The sequence below is a fragment of the Salmo salar genome, chromosome ssa06 (genome assembly GCF_905237065.1).
Source record: "Salmo salar chromosome ssa06, Ssal_v3.1, whole genome shotgun sequence".
Classification (NCBI taxonomy): domain Eukaryota; kingdom Metazoa; phylum Chordata; class Actinopteri; order Salmoniformes; family Salmonidae; genus Salmo; species Salmo salar.
The window spans coordinates 75219551-75244891 of NC_059447.1; the positions used below are offsets into that span (position 1 = coordinate 75219551).

A 25341-nucleotide genomic window follows, 5' to 3' on the forward strand; every position below is an offset into this window, starting at 1 on the left:
CTCTCCACCCGTGCCTCAATTCACTGTGGGAATCTGTACATGTGAACGCAATTTGCATTTCCAATTACTCTGGCAACCTTTGCTCCAGAACACAGAACATGTCCTTTTCTCGTCTCTGTCCTCTCCAGGATAGCTATTATTACCCTCAATGGAATGACACTGACACACTGAGAATGATGTTACACATCACACAGTTTACTGTTACATAGCAAAACATACACACACACACAGACACAGACACACACACACACACACACACACACACACACACACACAGACACACACAGACACACACACACAGACACACACACACAGCACACACACACACACACACACACACACACACACACACACACACACACACACACACACACACACACACACACACACACACACACACTCACACAGCTCCTTACTGTACCAAGATTATGTCCCATTCTTAATAGGCCTAAATACTCAGACTGCTGCTAATATAGACACTGTGTATCTCAGAAAGAGTTGAAAAGGGAACGAGGGAGAGTGAGGTAGATGTCTGTTAAAGTAAAGAAGCATTGTGGAAGTGGAAAGTCCGGGGAGAAGATAGTGGAGAGGAATGGAGAGAAGTAGAGGGAGGAAAATAGAGGAGAGGAGAGGAGGGTTAAAACAACATTTCCCTCTTAGTCTGAATGCTGCTTAAACACATGACTGGCTGCCTAGATCAATGACTAGATAAACTAAAGGCCTGAATGCTGCTCAAACATGACTGGCTGCCAAGAACAAGGCTGACGTTTTACGTATTCCTAACCAATTGTGTTTTTTGGTTTGTTTCTTTGCATTGTTTGTAACTTTTTTTTAAACTTATTTTGTGCATGATGTTGCTGCTACCGTCTCTTATGACCGAAAATAACTTCTGGACATCAGGACTGCGATTACTCACCACAGACTGGCAGAATCCTTTTTTTCCTTTAACCTCTCTTGGGTATGGGGCAGTATTTTGACGTCCGGATGAAAAGCGTGCCTGTAGTAAACTGCCTGCTACTCAGGCCCAGAAGGTAGGATATGCATATTATTAGTAGATTTGGATAGACAACACTCTGAAGTTTCTAAAACTGTTCGAATGATGTCTGTGAGTATAACAGAACTCATATGGCAGGCAAAAACCTGAGAAAAAATCCAACCAGGAAGTGTGGAAATCTGAGGTTTGTAGTTATTCAAGTGATTGCCTATCTAATACACAGTGTCTGTGGGGTGATTTTGCACTTCCTAAGGCTTCCACTAGATGTCAACAATCTTTAGAACCTTGTTTCATGCTTCTACTGTGAATGGGGAGAGAATAAGGGCATATGGAGTCAGATGACTGAGAAAATGACATGAGCTCAATCGCGCGCACTCCTGTGAGAGTTAGGTGTGTTCCTTTTCATTTCTGAAGACAAAGGAATCGTCTGGTTGGAATATTATGGAAGATTTATGATATAAACATCCAAAAGATTGATTCTATACATCGTTTGACATGTTTCTACAAACTGTAATATAACTTTTTTGACTTTTTGTCTGAACTTACTGCGCGAGCACAGTGTATTTGGATTACTCGACTGAACGCGTGAACAAAATGGAGGTATTTGGACATAAAGATGAACTTTATCGAACAAAACAAACATTTATTCTGGAACTGGGATTCCTGGGAGTGCATTCCGATGAAGATCATCAAAGGTAAGTGAATATTTATAATGTTATTTGTGACTTCTGTTGACTCCAAAATGGTGGGTATCTGTATGGCATGTTTTGGTGTCTGAGCGCTGTACTCAGATTTTTGCAAAGTTTGCTTTTGCCGTAAAGCTTTTTTGAAATCTGACACAGCGGTTGCATTAAGGAGAAGTGTATCTATAATTCTTTGAAAAACAGTTGTATATTTTGTCAACGTTTATGATGAGTATTTCTGTAAATTGATGTGCTCATTCACCGGAAGTTTTGGGAGGCAAAACATTTCTGAATTTTACACGCCAATGTAAAAATTTTTTTTTATATAAATATGAACTTTAACTTTAAACATACATGTATTGTGTAACATGAAGTCCTATGAGTGCCATCTGATGAAGATCATCAAAGGTTAGTGATTCATTTTAGCTGTATTTCTGATTTTTGTGACGCCTCTCCTTGCTTGGAAAATGGTTGTGTGGTTTTTCTTGTCTAGGCGCTGTCCTAACATAATCTAATGTTATGCTTTTGCCGTAAAGCCTTTTTGAAATCGGACACTGTGGTTGGATTAACGAGAAGTGTATCTTTAAAATGGGATATAATAGTTGTATGTTTGAGAAATTTGAATAATGAGATTTTTGTTGTTTTGAATTTGGCGCCCTGCTATTTCACTGGCTGTTGGCGAGTGTGTCCCGCGGTGGGACGCTAGCGTCCCACATACCCCAGAGAGGTTAACGAGTCCGACGAGCCCAACGTGAATGATATACTGCTTCCCTGGCAACAGGCCACTTTCAAGGAGCGGGACTCTAGCCTGGAAGCTTATAAGAAATCCCGGTCCTGATGCTCATCGAATGTGGCAGGGCTTGCAAACTACTACAGACTACAAAGGGTAGCACAGCCAAGAGCTGCCCAGTGACACGAGCCTACCAGACGAGCTAAACTACTTCTGTGCTCGCTTCGGCTGTTGCTGCCCTTTGTAGTCTGTAATGGTTTGCAAGCCCTGCCACATCCGACGAGCATCAGAGCCGGTGTAGCACGATTCGATCTTAGTCCTGTATTGACGCTTTGCCTGTTTGATGGTTCGTCGGAGGGCAAAGCGGGATTTCTTATAAGCTCCCGCGATAGAGTCACGCTCCTTGAAAACTGCAGCTCTAGCCTTTAGCTCAGTGTGGATGTTGCCTGTAATCCATGGCTTCTGGTTGGGGTATGTACGTACGGTCACTGTACATACATACATGACTGGCTGCCTAGATCACTGACTAGATAAACTAGAGGCCGGAATGCTGCTCAAACACATGACTGGCTGCCTAGATCAATGACTAGATAAACTAGAGCCTCTTTCACCAGGGCTTCTCTCAGTCTGAGGAGAGAAAGAGAAGGGGGAGAGGGAGAAAGAAAGAGAGCTGTGGTTTGTTGCTGTGGAATGCACATGGACACTTGAAGCCACTGTGAGGGACGGGGCCTAAGCACAGACCTGGCAGACAGACAGACAGACTGAAACTATTTACAGTACCAGACAAAAGTTTAGACGCACTTACTCATTCCAGGGTTTTTCTTAATTTTTCTTTCTTAATTTCTACATTGTAGAATAATAGTGAAGACATCAAAACTATGAAATTACATTTATGGAATCTTGTAGTAACCAATAAAGTGTTAAACAAATGAAAATATATTTTATATTTGAGATCCTTCAAAGTAGCCACCCTTTGCCTTGATGACAGCTTTGCACACTCTTGGCATTCTCTCAACCAGCTTCACTTGGAATGCTTTTCCAACAGTCTTGAAGGAGTTCCCACATATGCTAAGCACTTGTTGGCTGCTTTTCCTTCACTCTGCGGTCCAACTCATCCCAAACCATCTCAATGGGGTTGAGGTCGGGTGATTGTGGAGGTCAGGTCATCTGATGCAGAACTCCATCACTCTCCTTCTTGGTCAAATAGCCCCAAAACAGCCTCGAGGTGTGTTTTGGGTCATTGTCCTGTTGAAAAACAAATGCTAGTCCCACTAAGCTCAAACCAGATGGGATGGCGTATCACTACAGAATGCTGTGGTAGCCATCCTGGTTAAGTGTGCCTTGAATTCTAAATAAATCACAGACAGTGTCACCAGGAAATCACCCCCACACCATAACACCTCCTCCGCCATTCTTCACTGTGGGAACCACACAGGCAGAGATCACCCGTTCACCTACTCTGCGTCTCAAAAAGACACGGCGGTTGGAACCAGAATCTCTAATTTGAGCTCATCAGACAAAAGGACAGATTTCCACCGGTCTAATGTCCATTGCTCATGTTTCTTGGCCCAAGCAAGTCTCTTCTTCATATTGCTGTCTGTTACTTGAACTCTGTGAAGCATTTATTTGGCTGCAATTTCCAAGGCTGGTAACTCTAATGAAATTATCCTCCGCAGCAGAGGTAACTCTGGGTCTTCCTTTCATGTGGCGGTCGTCATGAGAGCCTGAATGCGCTTGATGGTTTTTGCGATTACACTTGAAGAAACTTTAAAAGTTCTTGAAATGTTCCACATTGACTGACCTTCATGTCTTAAGTAATGACTTTTGTTCACTTTGCATATTTGAACTGTTCTTGCCATAATTGGGAATTGGTCTTTTACCAAGTAGGGCTATCTTCTGTATACCACCCCTATCTTGTCACAACCCAACTGATTGGCTCAAACGCATTAAGAAGGAAAGAAATTCCACAAGGCACACCTGTTAATTGAAATGCATTCCAGGTGACTACCTCATGAAGCTAGTTGAGAGAATGCCAAGCGTGTGCAAAGCTGTCATCAAGGCAAAGTGTGGCTACTTTGAAGGATCTCAAATATGAAATCTATTTTGATTTGTTTAACTCCTTTTTGGTTACTACATGATTCCATATGTGTTATTTCATAGTTTTGATGTCTTCCCCATTATTCTACAATGTAGAAAATAGTAAAAAAATCAAGAAAAACCCTTGAATGATTAGGTGTGTCCAAACTTTCGACTGTTACTGTATATATATACATTTTTGACACAGTACATGTTTGACTGTACTGTGTGTATATATTTAAACTTTTGACTGGTACTGTGTGTGTGTGTGATATATATATATATATACACTGCTCCAAAAAATAAAGGGAACACTAAACTAACACATCCTAGATCTGAATGAATGAAATAATCTCATTAAATACTTTTTTCTTTACATAGTTGAATGTGCTGACAACAAAATCACACAAAAATAATCAATGGAAATCCAATTTATCAACCCATGGAGGTCTGGATTTGGAGTCACACTCAAAATTAAAGTGGAAAACCACACTACAGGCTATCCAACTTTGATGTAATGTCCTTAAAACAAGTCAAAATGAGGCTCAGTAGTGTGTGTGGCCCCCACGTGCCTGTATGACCTCCCTACAACGCCTGGGCATGCTCCTGATGAGGTGGCGGATGGTCTCCTGAGGGATCTCCTCCCAGACCTGGACTAAAGCATCCGCCAACTCCTGGACAGTCTGTGGTGCAACGTGGCGTTGGTGGATGGAGCGAGACATGATGTCCCAGATGTGTTCAATTGGATTCAGGTCTGGGGAACGGGCGGGCCAGTCCATAGCATCAATGCCTTCCTCTTGCAGGAACTGCTGACACACTCCAGCCACATGAGGTCTAGCATTGTCTTGCATTAGGAGAAACCCAGGGCCAACCGCACCAGCATATGGTCTCACAAGGGGTCTGAGGATCTCATCTCGGTACCTAATGGCAGTCAGGCTACCTCTGGCGAGCACATGGAGGGCTGTGCGGCCCCCTAAAGAAATGCCACCCACACCATGACTGACCCACCGCCAAACCGGTCATGCTGGAGGATGTTGCAGGCAGCAGAATGTTGCAGGCAGAGGAGATCCCTCAGGAGACCATCCGCCACCTCATCAGGAGCATGCCCAGGCATTGTAGGGAGGTCATACAGGCACGTGGAGGCCACACACACTACTGAGCCTCATTTTGACTTGTTTTAAGGACATTACATCAAAGTTGGATCAGCCTGTAGTGTGGTTTTCCACTTTAATTTTGAGTGTGACTCCAAATCCAGACCTCCATGGGTTGATAAATTGGATTTCCATTGATTATTTTTGTGTGATTTTGTTGTCAGCACATTCAACTATGTAAAGAAAAAAGTATTTAATAAGATTATTTCTTTCATTCAGATCTAGGATGTGTTGTTTAAGTGTTCCCTTTATTTTTTGGAGCAGTATATATATATATTATTTTGACTGGTACTGTATATGAAAAAACAAAATGTTCTATTAGCCTGTGGACTTCCGATGCAAGAACAAACAGAACATGTAAACATACATAATCTCAGTCGCTCGTTGTGACCCTGAGTACTGAGTTAGTGGAACTGAACCAAAGCCAGGCATATGTCAAAGGCTTCCTGTGCTTATTTACTTGCTACTTCTTCATGTAGGCCTGCTTTAGACATGGATGCATGACATTCATATCATAACAAATGATAACATTAATACTCAAAGTTTACAAACATGCCGTAACAACTTTTATTGACAAATACGCTATATATACAAAGTATGTGGACACCCCTTGAAATTTGTGGATTCTGCTATTTCAGCCACACCCATTGCTGACAGGTGTATAAAATCAAGCACACAGCCATGCAATCCCCATAGACAAACATTGGCAGTAGAATGGCCTGTACTGAAGAGCTCAGTGACTTTCAATGTGGCACCGTCAAAGGATGCCACCTTTCCAACAAGTCAGTTCATCAAATTTCTGCCCTGCTAGAGCTGCCCAGTCAACTGTAAGTGCTGATATTGTGAAATGGAACCATCTGGGAGCAACAACGGCTCAGCCGTGAAGTGGTAGGCCACACAAGCTCACAGAACGGGACCGCCAAGTGCTGAAGCGCGTAAACATTTCTGTCCTAGGTTAAAACACTCACTACCGTGTTCCAAACTGCCTCTGGAAGCAACGTCAGCACAATAACTGTTCGTCGGGAGCTTCATGAAATGGGTTTCCATGGCCGAGCAGCTGCACACAAGCCTAAGATCATGAGCCATGCAAAGTGTCGGCTAGAGTGGTGTAAAGCTTGCCACTATTGGACTCTGGAGCAGTGGAAACACATTCTCTGGAGTGACGAATCATGCTTCACCATCTGGCAGTCCAACGGATGCCAGGAGAACACTACATGCCCCAATGCATAATTTGATGGAGGAGGAATAATGGTCTAGGACAGTTTTTCATGGTTCGGGCTGTGGCAATAGCTTGGCTAAGGGCCTTTCCTGATTCAGCATGACAATGCCCCTGTTTACAAAGTGAGGTCCATACAGAAATGGTTTGTCAAGATCGATGTGGAAGAATTTGACTGGCCTGCACAGAGCACTGACCTCAACCCCATCGAACACCTTTGGGATGAATTGGAATGCCGACTGTGAGCCAGGCCTAATCGCCCAACATCAGTGCCCAACCTCACTAATGGTAGTATGGAAGCAAGTCCCTGCAACAATGTTCCAACATGTAGTGGAAAGCCTTCCCTGAAGAGTGAAGGCTGTTATAGCAGCAAGGGGGGGGGGGGGACCAACTCCATATTAATGCCCATGATTTTGGAATGAGACGTTCGATGAACATGTGTCCACATACTTTTGGCCATAGTGTATTTGACAAGGATAATAGTGTGTTTATTGTTCAGACTAGCAGAATAACGAGGCTGAGGAATAATAAGCCCAGCGCCAGCTACAAGATGGTCTGCTGCTGCCTCATTAGACTTTCTCCGGAGTCCACCTAATGGAGGGGATGATATATATACACACACACACACACACACACACACACACACACACACACACACACACACACACACACACACACACACACACACACACACACACAGCAGAGATGCAGATACACACACACACAGCAGAGCAGAGATGCAGACACACACACTACACACAGCAGTGTTTTCACACCGGGAGGGACACACACGTACTGTATACTGAGTGACACACACGTACTGTAAACTGAGTGACACACACATACTGTATACTGGTATACTGAGTGACACACACATTCTGTATACTGAGTGACACACACATACTGTATACTGAGTGACACACATACTGTATACTGAGTGACACACATACTGTATACTGAGTGACACACACATACTGTATACTGAGGGACACACACGTACTGTATACTGAGTGACACACACATACTGTATACTGAGTGACACACACATACTGTATACTGAGGGACACACACATACTGTATACTGAGGGACACACACATAATGTATACTGAGGGACACACACATACTGTATACTGAGTGACACACATAATGTATACTGAGTGACACACATACTGTATACTGAGTGACACACACGTACTGTAAACTGAGTGACACACACATACTGTATACTGAGTGACACACACATAATGTATACTGAGTGACACACATACTGTATACTGAGTGACACACACGTACTGTAAACTGAGTGACACACATACTGTATACTGAGGGACACACACATTCTGTATACTGAGTGACACACACGTACTGTAAACTGAGTGACACACACATACTGTATACTGAGGGACACACGCATACTGTATACTGAGGGACACACACATACTGTATACTGAGTGACACACATAATGTATACTGAGTGACACACATACTGTATACTGAGTGACACACACGTACTGTAAACTGAGTGACACACACATTCTGTATACTGAGTGACACACACGTACTGTAAACTGAGTGACACACACATACTGTATACTGGTATACTGAGTGACACACACATTCTGTATACTGAGTGACACACACATACTGTATACTGAGGGACACACACATACTGTATACTGAGGGACACACATAATGTATACTGAGTGACACACACATTCTGTATACTGAGTGACACACACATACTGTATACTGAGGGACACACACATACTGTATACTGAGTGACACACTGGCAGCAGAGCAGTGCAATTAGAGGAAGAGGAGGAGGTTGTTTACTAAAGCAGAGGTTACCATGGACCCCTTCCTACAACACACACACACACACAAACATTCACCCACACACCGATTTACACGATGCATTCCCCAGCATTGGAACCACCCCCATGCAAATTAGCCAGAAAATAACCAAAACACAGCTTTTAAAAATCTCTGTGTCTGTGTGCATGTCTGTGTACCTGTGTGCGTGATAGTGGTTACTAGTGGTGGTAGGTAGAAACAAGGTGGGTCGAGAGATGACGGAAGGGGAGTTATGTAAACGCTGAGCAATCAACACTTATAGCGTACTCCTTACCAATATTCTATTCACAAAATACAATGAAGACCATGCTGTGCACCTGGAGTGTTGGATAAAGTGTTACAAAACAGGTCCTTGTGATAGTAACCCCAGACCAGACCTGAATCCCTCCCTGCACACTAATGGTGCTACTAATTAGACTGTAGAGGGGCTTAGGGGGGACTGTGTGTGTGTGATCAGACAGAGATCCCCTGACCTCATTAACAGGCAGCCTTCCACCAGTCCTTCAGGGATAGAATTTATTTTATTTATTTAACCTTTATTCAACTAGGCAAGTCAGTTAAGAACACATTCTTATTTACAATGACAACCTAGGAACAGTGGGTTAACTGCCTTGTTCAGGTGCAGAATGACAGATTTTTACCTTGTCAGCTCAGGGATTTAATCCAGCAACCTTTCGGTTACTGGCCCAACACTCTAACCACTAGGCTACCTGCCGCCCCATCTGCTCTAATCCGTTTCCACTGGAGAATATCTCTCTAACAATCTATTTTTCTCTCTCTTTCTCTCTCTGTCTCTCTCTGCCTCTCTCCCTCTCTCTCTGCCTCTCTCCCTCTCTCTCTGCCTCTCTCTCTGCCTCTCTCTCTGCCTCTCTCAATTCAATTCAAGGGGCTTTATTGACATGGGAAACATATGTTAACATTGCCAAAGCAAGTGAAGTAGATAATATACAAACGTGAAATAAACAATAAAAATGAACAGTAAACATTACACTCACACTCTCTCTGCCTCTCTCTCTCTACCTCTCTCTCTGCCTCTCTCTCTACCTCTCTCTGCCTCTGTATCTCTCTCTCTCTGCCTCTCCTCTCTCTGCTTCTCTCTCTGCCTCTCTCTCTCTGCTTCTCTCTCTCCTCTCTCTCTATTCTCTGTCTTCATCTGCATTCTCTCTGTATGACTTGTTAAGCAGACTATTGTAAATGTGTGTAGTGCTCTCCACAGAGGGTTGTGAGAGAGAGGGTTGTGGCGTTGTGTCCAGGTCTATCTATTTCATTATGACTAGAATGGAGCTATAATGAATTGTTTTTACCCTGTCTGAGGAGTCTTAATGCACTCATAGTAATGGACGGAACGTTTGAAAGTCGTGCTGCGATGCCCTGTCACTATCAGAGGCTAAGAATGTACTGTATAATGTACCACTATATACTGTTATTTTATTGGTCCGCAGGCCTACAAAATGGGGGCCCGCATGCCGCCAGTTGCCCAACCCAGGATGTACACCATTGACCTATAGGCTACAGACTTTGCCTGATAAGGTCATGTGACCAGGAAATACTCCTGACCCTGGTAATACAGAAAGGAGAGAAGGTAATGAAGGGATGAGAGTATTGAGATATGGACTAACATCCTTATTACATCAGCTCTTACCCCATCAGTCACTTCTCCTGCTCTCTTCACCCCATCACTCCTCCACAGTCTATCTTTAGAATAGCAATATTCAATATGGTGGCCTACTGACCCCTCCATGACCTTCTCAGAACCCCAGCTGTCCTATGGGAGGCAGCTGGAGGGTGACGGGCGGGGCGGGATTTTCTCAGAGCCATGCTCCAATAAGAACATGGCGTTTGTATAAGGTCCCCTCAGAGCCGGCCTTACTACGGGAGGATGGAAGGACTTGAGAAAACAAGAGCAGCGAAAGTGTGTGTCCCTCTCTCTCTCCATCAGTGTTTGAGTAGGAACCAATAGTCCCAGCAGGACGCTGCTGTCAGGACACGTCCTAATGTGACACATTCTGAGATGGAGATTGTCATTATCTGGAGACATGGGCTACTTCTCTCCTTTCTTGAGTTGTCAATTGTGTGTGCGTGCGCGCGTGTCAGTGTGTGCGTGCATCTGTGAGAGAGAGAGAGAGAGAGAGAGAGAGAGAGAGAGAGAGAGAGAGAGAGAGAGAGAGAGAGAGAGACAGACTTCAGTCAAGGCGGGTAGTTTTATTGCTGTAACCCACAGCTCTATATTTCACTACTGAAGTCTGCAGGTATTTCACCCTCTGTCTGTCTGTCGATACTGCAAGTGTGGCAAAGAGAACAGGAGGCCTGAAATGAATAGGCTGTTTGAAGTGTGTGAGAGAGATAGAGAATGAAGGTGAGTGTACGTGTGTTGGCGTGTTGAGCTCGCGTGTCTGGTTTCCCACGTAGATGTGGCTGGGATTGATTTTAAAGCTGTGTGCCATGCCTGACTGATAATGTAAATCTCCCTCTAGCTACCAGTGTGTGTGTGTGTGTGTGTGTGTGTGTGTGTGTGTGTGTGTGTGTGTGTGTGTGTGTGTGTGTGTGTGTGTGTGTGTGTGTGTGTGTGTGTGTGTGTGTGTGTGTGTTAGTGTTCACTGGGATGGAGATTACCAACCTCTTATCTGCTAGACTAATCAACAGGAATCTCTGCTGCCTGCCTGACACTTCACCCCTCTGATGATGTTACCTGGAATAACACTGGCTGGGCCTAAAAATAATCCCACTGTTGTGATTGTGCCTGATGGAGAGAGTTCTCTGTCTGTAGAGAGAGAGGGGGGGAAGAAAGTAAAGAGACTGATGGAGAGATGTCCTCCTGTGAAATGAGAGGGGGGGTGGAGACATGGAAACATGGTACAAGACTAGAGTTCTAACATGTTTAAGTTGGTGACTTGGCTTTAGTCCATTTGATCTAACAGTCTAAATGCTGTCAGAGTTATCACTAAAACAGGGAGCTGACTTTCAATGCCATCTCTTCATGAAAACAAGAGTCTTCCCATGACGCTGATCCCCCCCTTCTCACACTCTCTCTAATCCCTCTTTCTCCCCCTCTCTCTCACCACCCCCATGGCGTAGTACCATGTTCCCACCAAAACACTCACTGTCTAAGATAAATATCAGCCTATACATGACATGTCTAGATTGCCTACCTTTTCTGGTGCCTGGCGGCTCAACTGCTCTCCAACTAGAGAGGTCTGTGAAAGCCACTCTACTGAGTGGAACTGCTTGACGTGCCACACGGAGCTGTTTTGACGGTCTGTGGAGGAGGCCTGTGACCGGCCTGAAAGTGTCAGAGAGGAGAGATGGAGAGAAGAGGGGAAGGTCAATTGCGTACCGTTAAGGTAGAGATACCCATTGAACAGGAAACGATTAACTCTGGGATGCACTCTCTTCCTCTCTCTCTCACTCGCCCCCCATCCCTCTCTCTACCTCTGTCTCTCTCCCTCTGCTAATCGGCAGATGCAGCACGAGCTGTGTGATTTTCCAGCTCATTTCCAGCAGTCATTCCTGGTTAGGGAACATTTATGACCTTGCAGCTTGTTATTAAAAGTTGATTCTGCAGAAAGGCAGAGGGAGAGGTATGATTCAAATGTTCAAATGCAGCAGCCCAGATGCATTAATGAGTATTTCAGGATGTGTGAACTTAATCTCACTTCAGTGTTTTTCCCCTGGAGGCATTAGAGCCATCCTCAATAATGAGATGTGTTATTACTGTAACTACTAGCAGAGAGAAAATCTCTCTCTCTCTCTCTCTCTCTCTCTCTCCATACAGAACGTGGTCCAGTGCTGTCCTCAGCTCTCCACTGTGCTGCCTCCTCCCAGTTCAGAGCCCCTCCATCTGTCTGGTAAGAACTATACTATAGATATAACTATAATATGCTATACTATCCTGTAATATACTATACTATACCAATACTGTACTTGATCCTACTATTCTTCACTTGTCAGTTATCACTACAGCTATACTCTACTCACTACTACTCACTCAGAGCCTAAGATTTTCACTGTACCCTGCAATCACACCTGCAACCTATGTACATGTGACTATTTAATACCCTGAATCTACTATTACTGGGCTACTTAGTTGCTACACTACTGCAACTGTACCCACTTACTACTCCAGCATTAGTGGTATTTTGAGGTTAGAAATAAACAGGAGATGTTTCAGGTAAACTTCCATTGTGCTACCAAGAGTTGTTTGTGAACATCTCCAGAAATCCACAGAGGTCAGTTAAACACTCAGTAATTGGTGAAATGAGAGAAATACATTGAGAGTGGGTAGGGAAGAAATCAAACATGAAGCCTACTGGTGGAAAATTGTTCATTTTGCGTTTGATGCCCAGATATGGAAAAGGAGGAGGGGTATCATCTTCATATATCACTTGATTTATATTAGTCAAACGAGATAAGAAGGAACATTGATTTATTAAACATCCATTCCCTTTGCTCTTTAAATTACGCTAATGTGATAGCAACATGAGAGAAAATGGAACATACAAGCATAATTACCTATGCCAGCGGTTCCCAAACTTTTCAGTTTTGCTTTTGAGGACCACCATTTGTGGAGTCACAGAATTATTTTTACACGAAATATCTTGCCGGTCAAATTTAGTCAATTTTAGCAGTGAATGTATCAAAGGCCTTCTATTAATATTATAAACAATTTGCATTGTGAAAGGACTAGAAAATGACCGATAATCGGCCGAGCCGATATATCGGGCCGATATTGGCCTTTTCTAGTCTATCGGCTATCTTCTCTATCGACTTTGCTGATAGTCCCTCTACATAGCAAAACTGCTGCTATGCCAGCCGCCACTTACCGCCTGAGCTACAAGCACTGCACAATGCAGAGGAATGTCTTGCTGGGAAAATCAACATCAGCACCTAGCAGCAAGTTAGCTCATTCTTCAACAGAAAGGTGCAGTATTGAGAAACTGATGAATTGACCCAATTACCAAAATCAAACTCCTGTTGCAAATATTAGTTTAGTTTAATTCACTAATAATAAGACTTGTGTAGTCGTGCCCGGAAATGCATGCAATAAGCAAGCTAGCTAAATAGCTAGCTAAGCAGATAGCTCTGTGACCTGTTAGCAAAGGTTATGATAATTACCCCTTTCATCTGTGATGTTAGCTAGCTATATTAGCTACTCTGCTAGCTAGCTGGCTAGATAAACATGGTGCTAAGATATCATATAGGAGCTAATAGCCAATGTAGCTAGCTAACATTAGCTGGTTATCATTTTTAACATTAACAATTTTTGGCAATGAGCCATCTGACTTGCGGTGTAACCACAGAGTTTCTAAACCTCTTTGGGGTAAGGTTAGCTATTTACTGGTGTGGCTGCAGTCGTATCCGTAAATTGACAGTGGATAGTCGACTTACAGTTTGAAGTCGAAAGTTTACATACACCTTAGCCAAATACATTTAAACTCAGTTTTTCACAATTCCTGACATTTAATCCTAGTAAAAATTCCCTGTCTTAGGTCAGTTAGGATCACCACTTTATTTTAAGAATGTGAAATGCCAGAATAATAGTAGAGAGAATGCTTTATTTCAGCTTTTAATTCTTTCATCAGATTCCCAGTGGGTCAGAAGTTTACATACACTCAATTAGTATTTGGTAGCATTGCCTTTAAATTGTTTAACTTGGGTCAAACGTTTCGGGGAGCCTTCCACAAGCTTCCCACAATAAGTTGAGTGAATTTTTGCCCATTCCTCCTGACAGAGCTGTTTTAACTGAGTCAGGTTTGTAGGCCTCCTTGCTCCACATGCTTTTTCAGTTCTGCCCACACATTTTCCATAGGATTGAGGTCAGGGCTTTGTGATGGCCACTCCAATACCTTGACTTTGTTGTCCTTTAGCCATTTTGCCACAACTTTGGAAGTATGCTTGGGGTCATTGTCCATTTGGAAGACCCATTTGCGACCAAGCTTTAACTTCCTGACTGATGTCTTGAGATGTTGCTTCAATATATCCACATAATTTTTCTCCCTCATTATGCCATCTATTTTGTGAAGTGCACCAGACCCTCCTGCAGCAAAGCACCCCCACAACATGATGCTGCCACCCCCGTGCGGGATGGTGTTCTTCGGCTTGCAAGCATCCCCCTTTTTCCTCCAAACATAACCATGGTCATTATGGCCAAACAGTTCTATTTTTGTTTCATCAGACCAGAGGACATTTCTCCAAAAAGTACAATCTTTGTCCCCATGTGCAGTTGCAGACCGTAATCTGGCTTTTTTATGCCGGTTTTGGAGCACTGGCTTCTTCCTTGCTGAGCGGCCTTTCAGGTTATGTCGATATAGGACTCGTTTTACTGTGGATATAGATACTTTTGTACCTGTTTCCTCCAGCATCTCCACAAGGTCCTTTGCTGTTGTTCTGGGATTGATTTGCACTTTTCACACAAAAGTACGTTCATCTCTAGGAGACAGAACGTGTCTCCTTCCTGAGCGGTATGACGGCTGCGTGGTCCCATGGTGTTTATACTTGTGTACTATTGTTTGTACAGATGAATGTGGTACCTTCAGGCATTTGGAAATTGCTCCCAAGGATGAACCAGACTTGTGGAGTTCTACCATTTTCTTTCTGAGGTCTTGGCTGATTTCTTTTGATTTTCCCATGATGTCAAGCAAAGAGGCACTGAGTTTGAAGGTAGGCCTTGAAATACATCCACAGGTACACCTCCAATTGACTCAAATGATGTCAATTAGCCTATCAGAAGCTTCTAAAGCCATGACATCATTTTGGGGAATTTTCCAAGCTGTTTAAAGGCACAGTCAACTTAGTGTATGTAAACTTCTGACCAACTGGAATTGTGATACAGTGAATTATAAGTGAAATAATCTGTCTGTAAACAATTGTTGGAAAAATGACTTGTCATGCACAAAGTAGATGTCCTAACCGACTTGCCAAAACTATAGTTTGTTAACAATACATTTGTGGAGTGGTTGAAAAACAAGTTTTAATGACTCTAACCTAAGTGTATGTAAACTTCTGACTTCAACTGTAGATGATTGTTGTAATAGGGAAAGATGGAAGTGTTTTAAAATGCATAATAAAGGTTAGCAATAGGTTTAGCAACCTAAGAATTATCCTGTAAGTTTGTGGACCAAGAATTCTTCAGATCAGCCTGTCTGAAATCTGCCCATAGTTTGAGAAGTGAGAATGCACACAGTCGTTCAGACAGAACGTGCATTGTCATTTCATATTTTTTCCTACCCTCGCTCTCCTTGTTAGATATTATGCACATTTATGTCATTGAAGCAAATGTCATTGCCATTGAGCTATTTCTCATAGTAGCAGTAGTGTAAATAGCAGCAAGTCATATGAGCGATGGAGAGAGATGTGAGGAGATGTGATAGGGAGTGGAGTTACAGCCTCGCTCTAACCAAACGTTGCAGTAGGATCAACTTACAACCCACCCATTTATTAATAGATAGCTGAACTAGCCACTTGAGTTGTCCTGGCAGATGGAGATGCGTTCTACCACTAACTATCACGTTTTAGGGAAGACCCAGATGCAGACAGTGTTGAAGTAACAAAAGTTTATTACTAGAACTGGGGCAAGCAAAACGACAGGTCAAGTGCAGGCAGAGGTCATTAATCAAGATCAGAGTCAAAAGGTACAGAACGGCAGGCAGTCTCAGGGTCAGGGCAGGCAGAGGTCAATAATCCAGTATGGTGGGACAAGGTACAGGACGGCAGGCAGTCTCAGGGTCAGGGCAGGCAGAATGGTCAAAACCGGGAAGACTGGAAAACGAGAACAATAGAGAAAGACAGGAGGAAAGGGAAAATCGCTTAGGTAAAAAAACAGTAGGCTTGACGGACAAAACGAACTGGCAACAGACAAACAGATAACACAGGTATAAATACACAGGGGGTAATGAGGGGAGATGGGAGACACCTGGTGGGGGGTGAAGACAAGCACAAAGACAGGTGAAACAGATCAGGGTGTGACACTACCAGGTCCCGTTGATTACTATAAAGGGAAAAATAACTATTAAACAAATACCTAACGATGCTATAATCTTTGTAAGAGGAGATAAGTTAAATAAGGTGGTGAAATGGAAACTTTGCAAGATGGAATTAACCTACAGTGGCAGTACAAGTGCTGTGCTTAACCACCTGAAAGGGAGGCACCTAGGCTTGGACGGTATACCGTATATACCGTATACCGGGGTATTTGGAAAAAGCCACTGGATGGTTTTTCAATATCGTTAGTAACTATTTCTTTGAATATTTGTAGCTACATTTGAAGTAAATACTGGCAGTCAACTTGTGCAATAAATTAGGAGATAAAGAATATTGCGTTCTTCATTTAATCTGTCACATTATGTAGTTTACGGTAGTCCCCAGTCACGTGTCACGTGATGTTTGTTTACAAGCACACAACGACAAGAAACCGGAGCCTTGTGAGACAGTCACTGTTGTGCAGCATGCGCCAGGTAATCTAATTACAGTATGGAATTCACAAGTAAATGTTTGCCAGCTAGATATCTATTAAGTTAACTGTCTTAAATATGCTAAATTCTCTGCAGTTATGCATTTGGTTTGCTAATTTAGTAGCTAGTTAGCTATCTAGCTAAGTGTTTAGCGTCTTTCAAAATCAAGCATTCGCAGCAAACTTCTAGTAGCATTTTTGAGTTACTTGTATACTTGTATTGTTTAGGTCAGAAACTGTACAGAATGTTCGCAATACACTCTTTAGCATTTAGTTAGCGTTGTCTATGAGGACTCCTTATTACTTGTTAGCGTTTTGTTTTTAGTACTTTTTAAAGAAATACCTGCAGTCAACTTGTGCACTAGGTAATGGATAAAGCAGATTGCGTTCTTCATTTCCCAAATTAGATAATTTTTCATTATGAAGCTTTTTCATTATGAGGCTTTTTCATTATGAAGCTTTTTCATTATGAAGCTTTTTCATTATGAGGCTTTTTCATTATGAAGCTTTTTCATTATGAAGCTTTTTCATTATGAGGCTTTTTCATTATGAGGCTTTTTCATTATGAAGCTTTTTCATTATGAAGCTTTTTCATTATGAAGCTTTTTCATTATGAAGCTTTTTCATTATGAGGCTTTTTCATTATGAAGCTTTTTCATTATGAGGCTTTTTCATTATGAAGCTTTTTCATTATGAAGCTTTTTCATTATGAAGCTTACTGGGTTTGAGCCAGTCGTATGTTTGTTACAAAGAAGCACAACGAGTACAATGGGAGCTTTGTGAGGTGAGTCCCTCCTGCAGCAGAACTTAAGTGAGGCGATCAAGTTATACTTCTATGAAATTCACTTCTAATGTTTGCCAGCTATAAACAGTATCTTCTAACTATTAAGTTAACTATCTAAGATGTTCCAAATAAATTCTCTCCAACTGGGTTTTGCTAACTTGCTAATGTTACAGTGGTTGCACCACTAAAAGTTGTGTGATTATGCTGTGGTACTTAGAGGTAATTTGTGGTAAAGTACAGTACCCTGCGTTACCACTTCATTGCTCCAGACCAGCGCAAGAGGGAGTTAGAGCTTTTGGGTCCTACTGTGTCTCCAACTGACAATGAATGGGCGACATAAACCTATAGAAACTGATAATTGTGTACGACTTCAGTATTACTTACTAAAACGATTGTTACACTAAGGTTTTTATTATTTTATTCTGTTAGGATTATTTTGCTCTTACTTTAGTACTGTAGCCCACTCCCCACCGGTCATGTTGTACAGCTCCTGAATGGCACAACGGTCTAAGACACTGCATTGCTGTGTTGCTACAGATGCTGCTTCAATACCTGTGCCTGCCTCGACTGGGAGACTCATGAGATGACTGTAGGTTTTTGGGGTTTTCTCCCTCTAAAAACAGAAATAAATCATTCTAAATAACAAACTGGCTTTATTTACAAATTAGTAACAATGTCTCACCCCATGTTCAAGAATGGTCTTTTTCTTGCTCATTTTACATTATTTGAAAACAAAATCATCTCCAAAATATAATTTTTTAAACAAAGTGATTATTATTATTATTATTATTAATTTCAAATTAAATAAAAGCCCGTTGGATATTCCCACAGATATACACTGCTCAAAAAAATAAAGGGAACACTTAAACAACACATCCTAGATCTGAATGAAAGAAATAATCTTATTAAATACTTTTTTCTTTACATAGTTGAATGTGCCGACAACAAAATCACACAAAAATAATCAATGGAAATCCAATTTATCAACCCATGGAGGTCTGGATTTGGAGTCACACTCAAAATTAAAGTGGAAAACCACACTACAGGCTGATCCAACTTTGATGTAATGTCCTTAAAACAAGTCAAAATGAGGTTCAGTAGTGTGTGTGGCCTCCACGTGCCTGTATGACCTCCCTACAACGCCTGGGCATGCTCCTGATGAGGTGGAGGATGGTCTCCTGAGGGATCTCCTCCCAGACCTGGACTAAAGCATCCGCCAACTCCTGGACAGTCTGTGGTGCAACGTGGCATTGGTGGATGGAGCGAGACATGATGTCCCAGATGTGCTCAATTGGATTCAGGTCTGGGGAACGGGCGGGCCAGTCCATTGCATCAATGCCTTCCTCTTGCAGGAACTGCTGACACACTCCAGCCACATGAGGTCTAGCATTGTCTTGCATTAGGGGGAACCCAGGGCCAACCGCACCAGCATATGGTCTCACAAGGGGTCTGAGGATCTCATCTCGGTACCTAATGGCAGTCAGGCTACCTCTGGCGAGCACATGGAGGGCTGTGCGGCCCCCCAAAGAAATGCCACCCCACACCATGACTGACCCACCGTCAAACCGGTCAAGCTGGAGGATGTTGCAGGCAGCAGAACGTTCTCCACGGCATCTCCAGACTCTGTCACGTCTGTCACGTGCTCAGTGTGAACCTGCTTTCATCTGTGAAGAGCACAGGGTGCCAGTGGCGAATTTGCCAATCTTGGTGTTCTCTGGCAAATGCCAAACGTCCTGCACGGTGTTGGGCTGTAAGCACAACCCCCACCTGTGGACGTCGGGCCCTCATACCACCCTCATGGAGTCTGTTTCTGACCGTTTGAGCAGACACATGCACATTTGTGGCCTGCTGGAGGTCATTTTGCAGGGCTCTGGCAGTGCTCTTCCTGCTCCTCCTTGCACAAAGGCGGAGGTAGCGGTTCTGCTGCTGGGTTGTTGCCCTCCTACGGCCTCCTCCACGTCTCCTGGTGTACTGGCCTGTCTCCTGGTAGCGCCTCCATGCTCTGGACACTACGCTGACAGACACAGCAAACCTTCTTGCCACAGCTCGCATTGATGTGCCATCCTGGATGAGATGCACTACCTGAGCCACTTGTGTGGGTTGTAGACTCCGTCTCATGCTACCACTAGAGTGAAAGCACCGCCAGCATTAAAAAGTGACCAAAACATCAGCCAGGAAGCATAGGAACTGAGAAGTGGTCTGTGGTCACCACCTGCTGAACCACTCCTTTATTGGGGGTGTCTTGCTTATTGCCTATAATTTCCACCTGTTGTCTATTCCATTTGCACAACAGCATGTGAAATTTCTGGTCAATCAGTGTTGCTTCCTAAGTGGACAGTTTCATTTCACAGAAGTGTGATTAACTTGGAGTTACATTGTGCTGTTTAAGTGTTCCCTTTATTTTTTTGAGCAGTATATTATTAATCCTGTTATTTGCAGGACAATATATATTGGTCATATTGGTCATGGCTCCCAAGTGGCACACAATGGAATTGCCTTGCAGTTCTCCAGCTGTATCCACTGGAAGAGCGCAAGGTTCAAGACACGAGGGCAGGGGGCACAGGATTGGCAGCAGAGCCGCACACAGAAGACAGACCTAGCCCATGAGGAAGGGAGGAGGAGGAGGGGTAGACCCCCACCCCGCCACACTGGGTAGCACAAAGCAACACTTTAAGGGGCATCGCACTAATAATGGCGCTGACTAGGGAAACGTTCCCGCTGTTCTAGCAGGTAGCTGGACAATAGACTTGCCTAGATGGAGGGTAGGGGGAGAATTCTATCGTCAAATGTATTTCTAAGTTAGGTTCTAAGTTAAGTATTATTATTATTATTATTATTATGTATCACGTCCGACCGTGATTGGGAGTCTCATAGGGCGACGCACATTTGGCCCAGTGTTTCTCTCCCTCTAAAAACAGAAATAAATGTTTTGGCATTTACAAATATTATTTTGGCCTTTATTCAGATTACAATTGCTCACTTTTGTTTTTTTTACAACAAAATAACCTCCAAAATATTTGTATATATTATCAAGTTGATGGCACAGTCATATAGCGGCACCTACATAAAGCTGAGTGACTCACTCATTCATGGCTTTGGATCAAAATAAATAAGTACAAATTATTTCTGATAGTCTTTAATAAGGAAATGTTTGGGTTATCCTGACCTGGACACCATGTACAGTATTATAATAGCCCATTTTGGGCTATTAGCAGGACAATATACCTTTACCAACACCTCTGTATTTTGATACTTTGTGGATGGGGCCTCCCCAGTAACGCAGCTGTCTAAGTCACCGCATCCCAATGCACAATGCGTTGCTACAGATACCCGTGCCGGCCACCACCGGGAGACCCATGAGGCGGCTTTTGGTTTTAATTTAGAATCCTCAAATCCTCTATATGTAATTATTGGCGGAGGGTCACATCATATTTTTCGATATACTATAGGCGACATGAGTAATGTGCTCTTAAAAGTGGTGTAGGTTTTATTTATTTAAAGAGCATATTGAAGTTAGAAGCAATTGGATTTGAAGCAATAGCCTACAACTATTTTATCACCGTTTCACGCTGCTCTGAGACAAGCATGGGGACTGGTCTTGGTATATCACTGCAAATTTTATTTTCACTGAATCTCCGTTTGGGTATTGGTTAGACTAGAATTAGAAAATTAGGGTGTAGAAATGTTATGCTCTTAGGGTAACCTTTATTTAACTAGGAAAGTCAGTTAAGAACAAATTCTTACTTATAAGGACAGCCTACTCCTTCCTCCCTGTTAGGGAATTGAACCCCAGTCTCCTGCTTGCCCGCACGACACAGGGATTTCTTTGTTAAATAGCCCAGTACTGTACTCCCGACCGTCACGTTGTACAGCGCCATATTTTCCATTCCATCCTAACAGAAACCCAGAGGGTTTTTAGTTTTTCTTGGAATAGAAACAACATAATATTCATCAAATGAATTAACTTCTCTGGGATTAGTGGGACGCTAGCCTCCCACCTCGACAACAGCCAGTGAAATTGCAGGGCGCCAAATTTAAACAACAGAAATCTCATAATTAAAATTCCTCAAACATACAAGTATTATATACCATTTTAAAGATACACTTCTTGTTAATCCAACCAAAGTGTCCGATTTCAAAAATGCTTTACGGCGAAAGCACACCATGCAATTATGTTAGGACAGCGCCTAGCCACAAAAAACCATACAGACATTTTCCAGCCAAGGAGAGGACTCACAAAAGTCAGAAATAGCGATTAAATTAATCACTAACCTTTGATGATCTTCATCTGGTGGCACTCCCAGGACTCCATGTTACACAATAAATGTTCGTTTTGTTCAATAAAGTCCCTCTTTATGTCCAAAAACCTCCGTTTAAATTGGCGCGTTATGTTCAGTAATGCATTGTCTCAAATAACATCCGGTGAAATTGCAGAGAGCCAAATCAAATTACAGAAATACTCATCATAAACATTGATGAAAGATACAAGTGTTATACATAGGCTTAAAGATAAACTTCTTGTTAATTCAGCCGCTGTGTCAGATTTCAAAAAGGCTATACAATAAATGTTTGTTTTGTTCAATAAAGTCCCTCTTTATGTCCAAATACCTCCTTTTTGTTCGCACGTTTAGTTCAGTAATCCAAAGGCACAAAGCGCACTCACACCATCCAGACGAAAAGTCAAAAAAGTTCCATTACAGTTCGTAGAAACATGTCAAACGATGTTTATAATCAATCCTTAGGATATGTTTATCATAAATATTCAATAATATTTCAACCGGAAAGGAAAGAGAACGAACGGATACGGGCGATAAACAACTCATGGCTTTCAGCTGAGCCACTTGCTCTGAGTGGTCTTAGTCTCTCCCCTTTCACAATAGAAGCCTGAAACAACTTCTAAAGACTGTTGACATCTACTGGAAGCCTTAGGAAGTGCAATCTGACCCCACAGACACTCGATACTGGATAGGCATTCACTTAAAAAACTACAAACTTTAGAATTCCCACTTCCTGGTTGGATTTTTCTCAGGTTTTTGCCTGCCATATGAGTTATGTTATACTCACAGACATTATTTTAACCGTTTTGGAAACTTTAGAGTGTTTTCTATCCAAATCTACCACTTATATGCATATCCTAGCTTCTGGGCCTGAGTAACAGGCAGTTTACTCTGGGCACGCTTTTCATCCAAACTTCCCAATGCTGCCCCCTATCCCAATGAAGTTAAGGAAGTACCAGACAAATGTTTGGACACACCTACACATTCCATGATTTTTCTTTATTTTTACTATTTTCTACATTGTAATAGTGAAGACATCACATCTATAAAATAACACACATGTAATCAGTTAAGAACAAATTCTTATTTACAAGGATCGCCTACTCCTTCCTCCCCGTCAGGGAGTTGAACCCCGGTCTCCCGCATGCCTGCATTCTCTAGTACAGCCACATTTGAAGGTGTTACACGGAGTGGAACAGGAAAACCCAAGAGCAGACTGAGACAAGGAGACTGGGATGAAGTAACCATGGTATTTACTGAAACACAAGGGGAAGATGGAGTGCAGGCCAGGGGAAGCTCGGGCGGGTTGCAGGAAACCAGGTGCTGAGGCTGGAGCGAGAGTGGTTGGGACAGGGAAAGCATGTATCCAAGGGAGCAGTAGAGTGGGGAATCCAGGGCAGAGTAGCAAGATGACGAGACGTGGGACTGGAGACAGAGACCAGAGTCAGAGCGGGCAGAACTGTAGCGGAGAGGAAAACTGTCAGGCAAGGAAAACAGGCACAACAGGATAACAGGCTCTAGATAGTAACAAACGGCTAGAAACATAGACTGACTGAGCAGAGATTACGATTTGGCAGTGTGGAATTGCCAGGACTGAGTATTTGTAGAGGTCTTGATTATGGAACAGGTTGCAGCTGGTGGGGATCTGCTCTGACTCTACCTGTCTCCGCCCACACAATCACACACACAGAGGGAGCGAGAGAGCACTGGGGGAGTGGCGGCAGGTCAAGGAGACACCGGATGAGCAGTAGAGGGTGTGGCAGGAGCAGATGTAACAGAAGGCTATCAAATGCTTCTCAAAGATGCCCTCTGGTGGTCAAACTAGCACTAACTAGCATTAATGGTAACAGTGGTTCACACTTAAATAATGTGCCATAGAATTCTGCGGCACCATGCAAGCTGTGCCACAGTATGCTGCAACTTTTAAAGGACTAACCACTGGAGCTAAGTGGCTAAAGTTAGCTTGCAAGATCAAGCTTCTTGGTAACAGCAGCAGAGACAATACCCTCCTTGATTAATATCCCTGCTGCCTAATATTTGTTTTGTGCGTGCTGCAAACGGTGTTTTGAGATGCATAACTCTTACATAACTTTTGAGCTGGGTTGTCTGTCCTAGTAGTAAATTAGCATTTACTTGTTAGCATTCCGATAAGTGGTGTTTTTGGGGCTTTTTTTACTTTTGAAAAATAAAAATGTGCCCCTTGTGTGCACTACCGGTAATACCGTATATCCAGGGATGGTACAGGCACGGTATGAAGGTATGGAAATCTGGATAGGGCCCAACTCTAGAGGGACCCTGAGACCCAAACCACTGCTGGCAGGCCCCCAACAACAGACAGACCGGATCTTCAGACTAAAGCAGTGCGATAAGGGACGGAGTGAGAAAATCACAGTGCTGATTACAGACATGATGGTAGTTGATATGCAGCCATTATCAATGGTAGAGGATGTTGGCTTCAATGCCCCAATGGCAAATCTAGAACCCGACTACAAGATGCCATGTCGGAAAACCGTGACGGCTCGGATGGAGAAACTGTATAATGATTGTTCTGCAAGTACAAAGCGCGAGCTCTCAAACACCCCATACGTGGCGTTAAAAATAGATTGTTGGATGTCTAGGAACACCAACACGCTGTCATACATTACTGCAACGAGCCATCACATTGATGAGAAGTGGGACATGTACTGACCACTTAGAACATGGAGGAGAGGCACACATCAGAGAACCTAAAAACAGCATTAACTATCATCCTTGCTGAGAGGGCGGGGTACAGCAGGAAGGTGAGTAGCGATGACTGGCCGTCTGGTAGCCATGACTGTAGTAGTTGGAACTGCATTAACTATCATCCTTGCTGAGAGGGCGGGGGACAGCAGGAAGGTGAGTAGTGATGACTGGCCGTCTGGTAGCCATGACTGTAGTAGTTGGAACTGCATTAACTATCATCCTTGCTGAGAGGGCGGGGGACAGCAGGAAGGTGAGTAGCGATGACTGGCCGTCTGGTAGCCATGACTGTAGTAGTTGGAACTGCATTAACTATCATCCTTGCTGAGAGGGCGGGGTACAGCAGGAAGGTGAGTAGCGATGACTGGCCGTCTGGTAGCCATGACTGTAGTAGTTGGAACTGCATTA

General features: G+C 43.1%; 1 protein-coding gene across 7 annotated transcripts in view; it reads left to right on the top strand.

Annotated features, from left to right (window-relative positions):
• Nucleotides 1–25341, top strand: part of LOC106608040 (1-phosphatidylinositol 4,5-bisphosphate phosphodiesterase beta-4) — a 172460-nt gene that overhangs the window by 23717 nt on the left and 123402 nt on the right. For 6 of the 7 annotated variants that reach the window (XR_006770319.1, XR_006770320.1, XM_045720990.1 and 3 more), the window contains exon 3: nt 12478–12550. The exons of the other annotated variant lie outside the window; for it this stretch is intronic. The gene's annotated coding sequence lies outside the window, so the exon portion shown is untranslated. The remainder of the gene's footprint in view (nt 1–12477; nt 12551–25341) is intronic. 7 annotated transcript variants of the gene reach the window in all.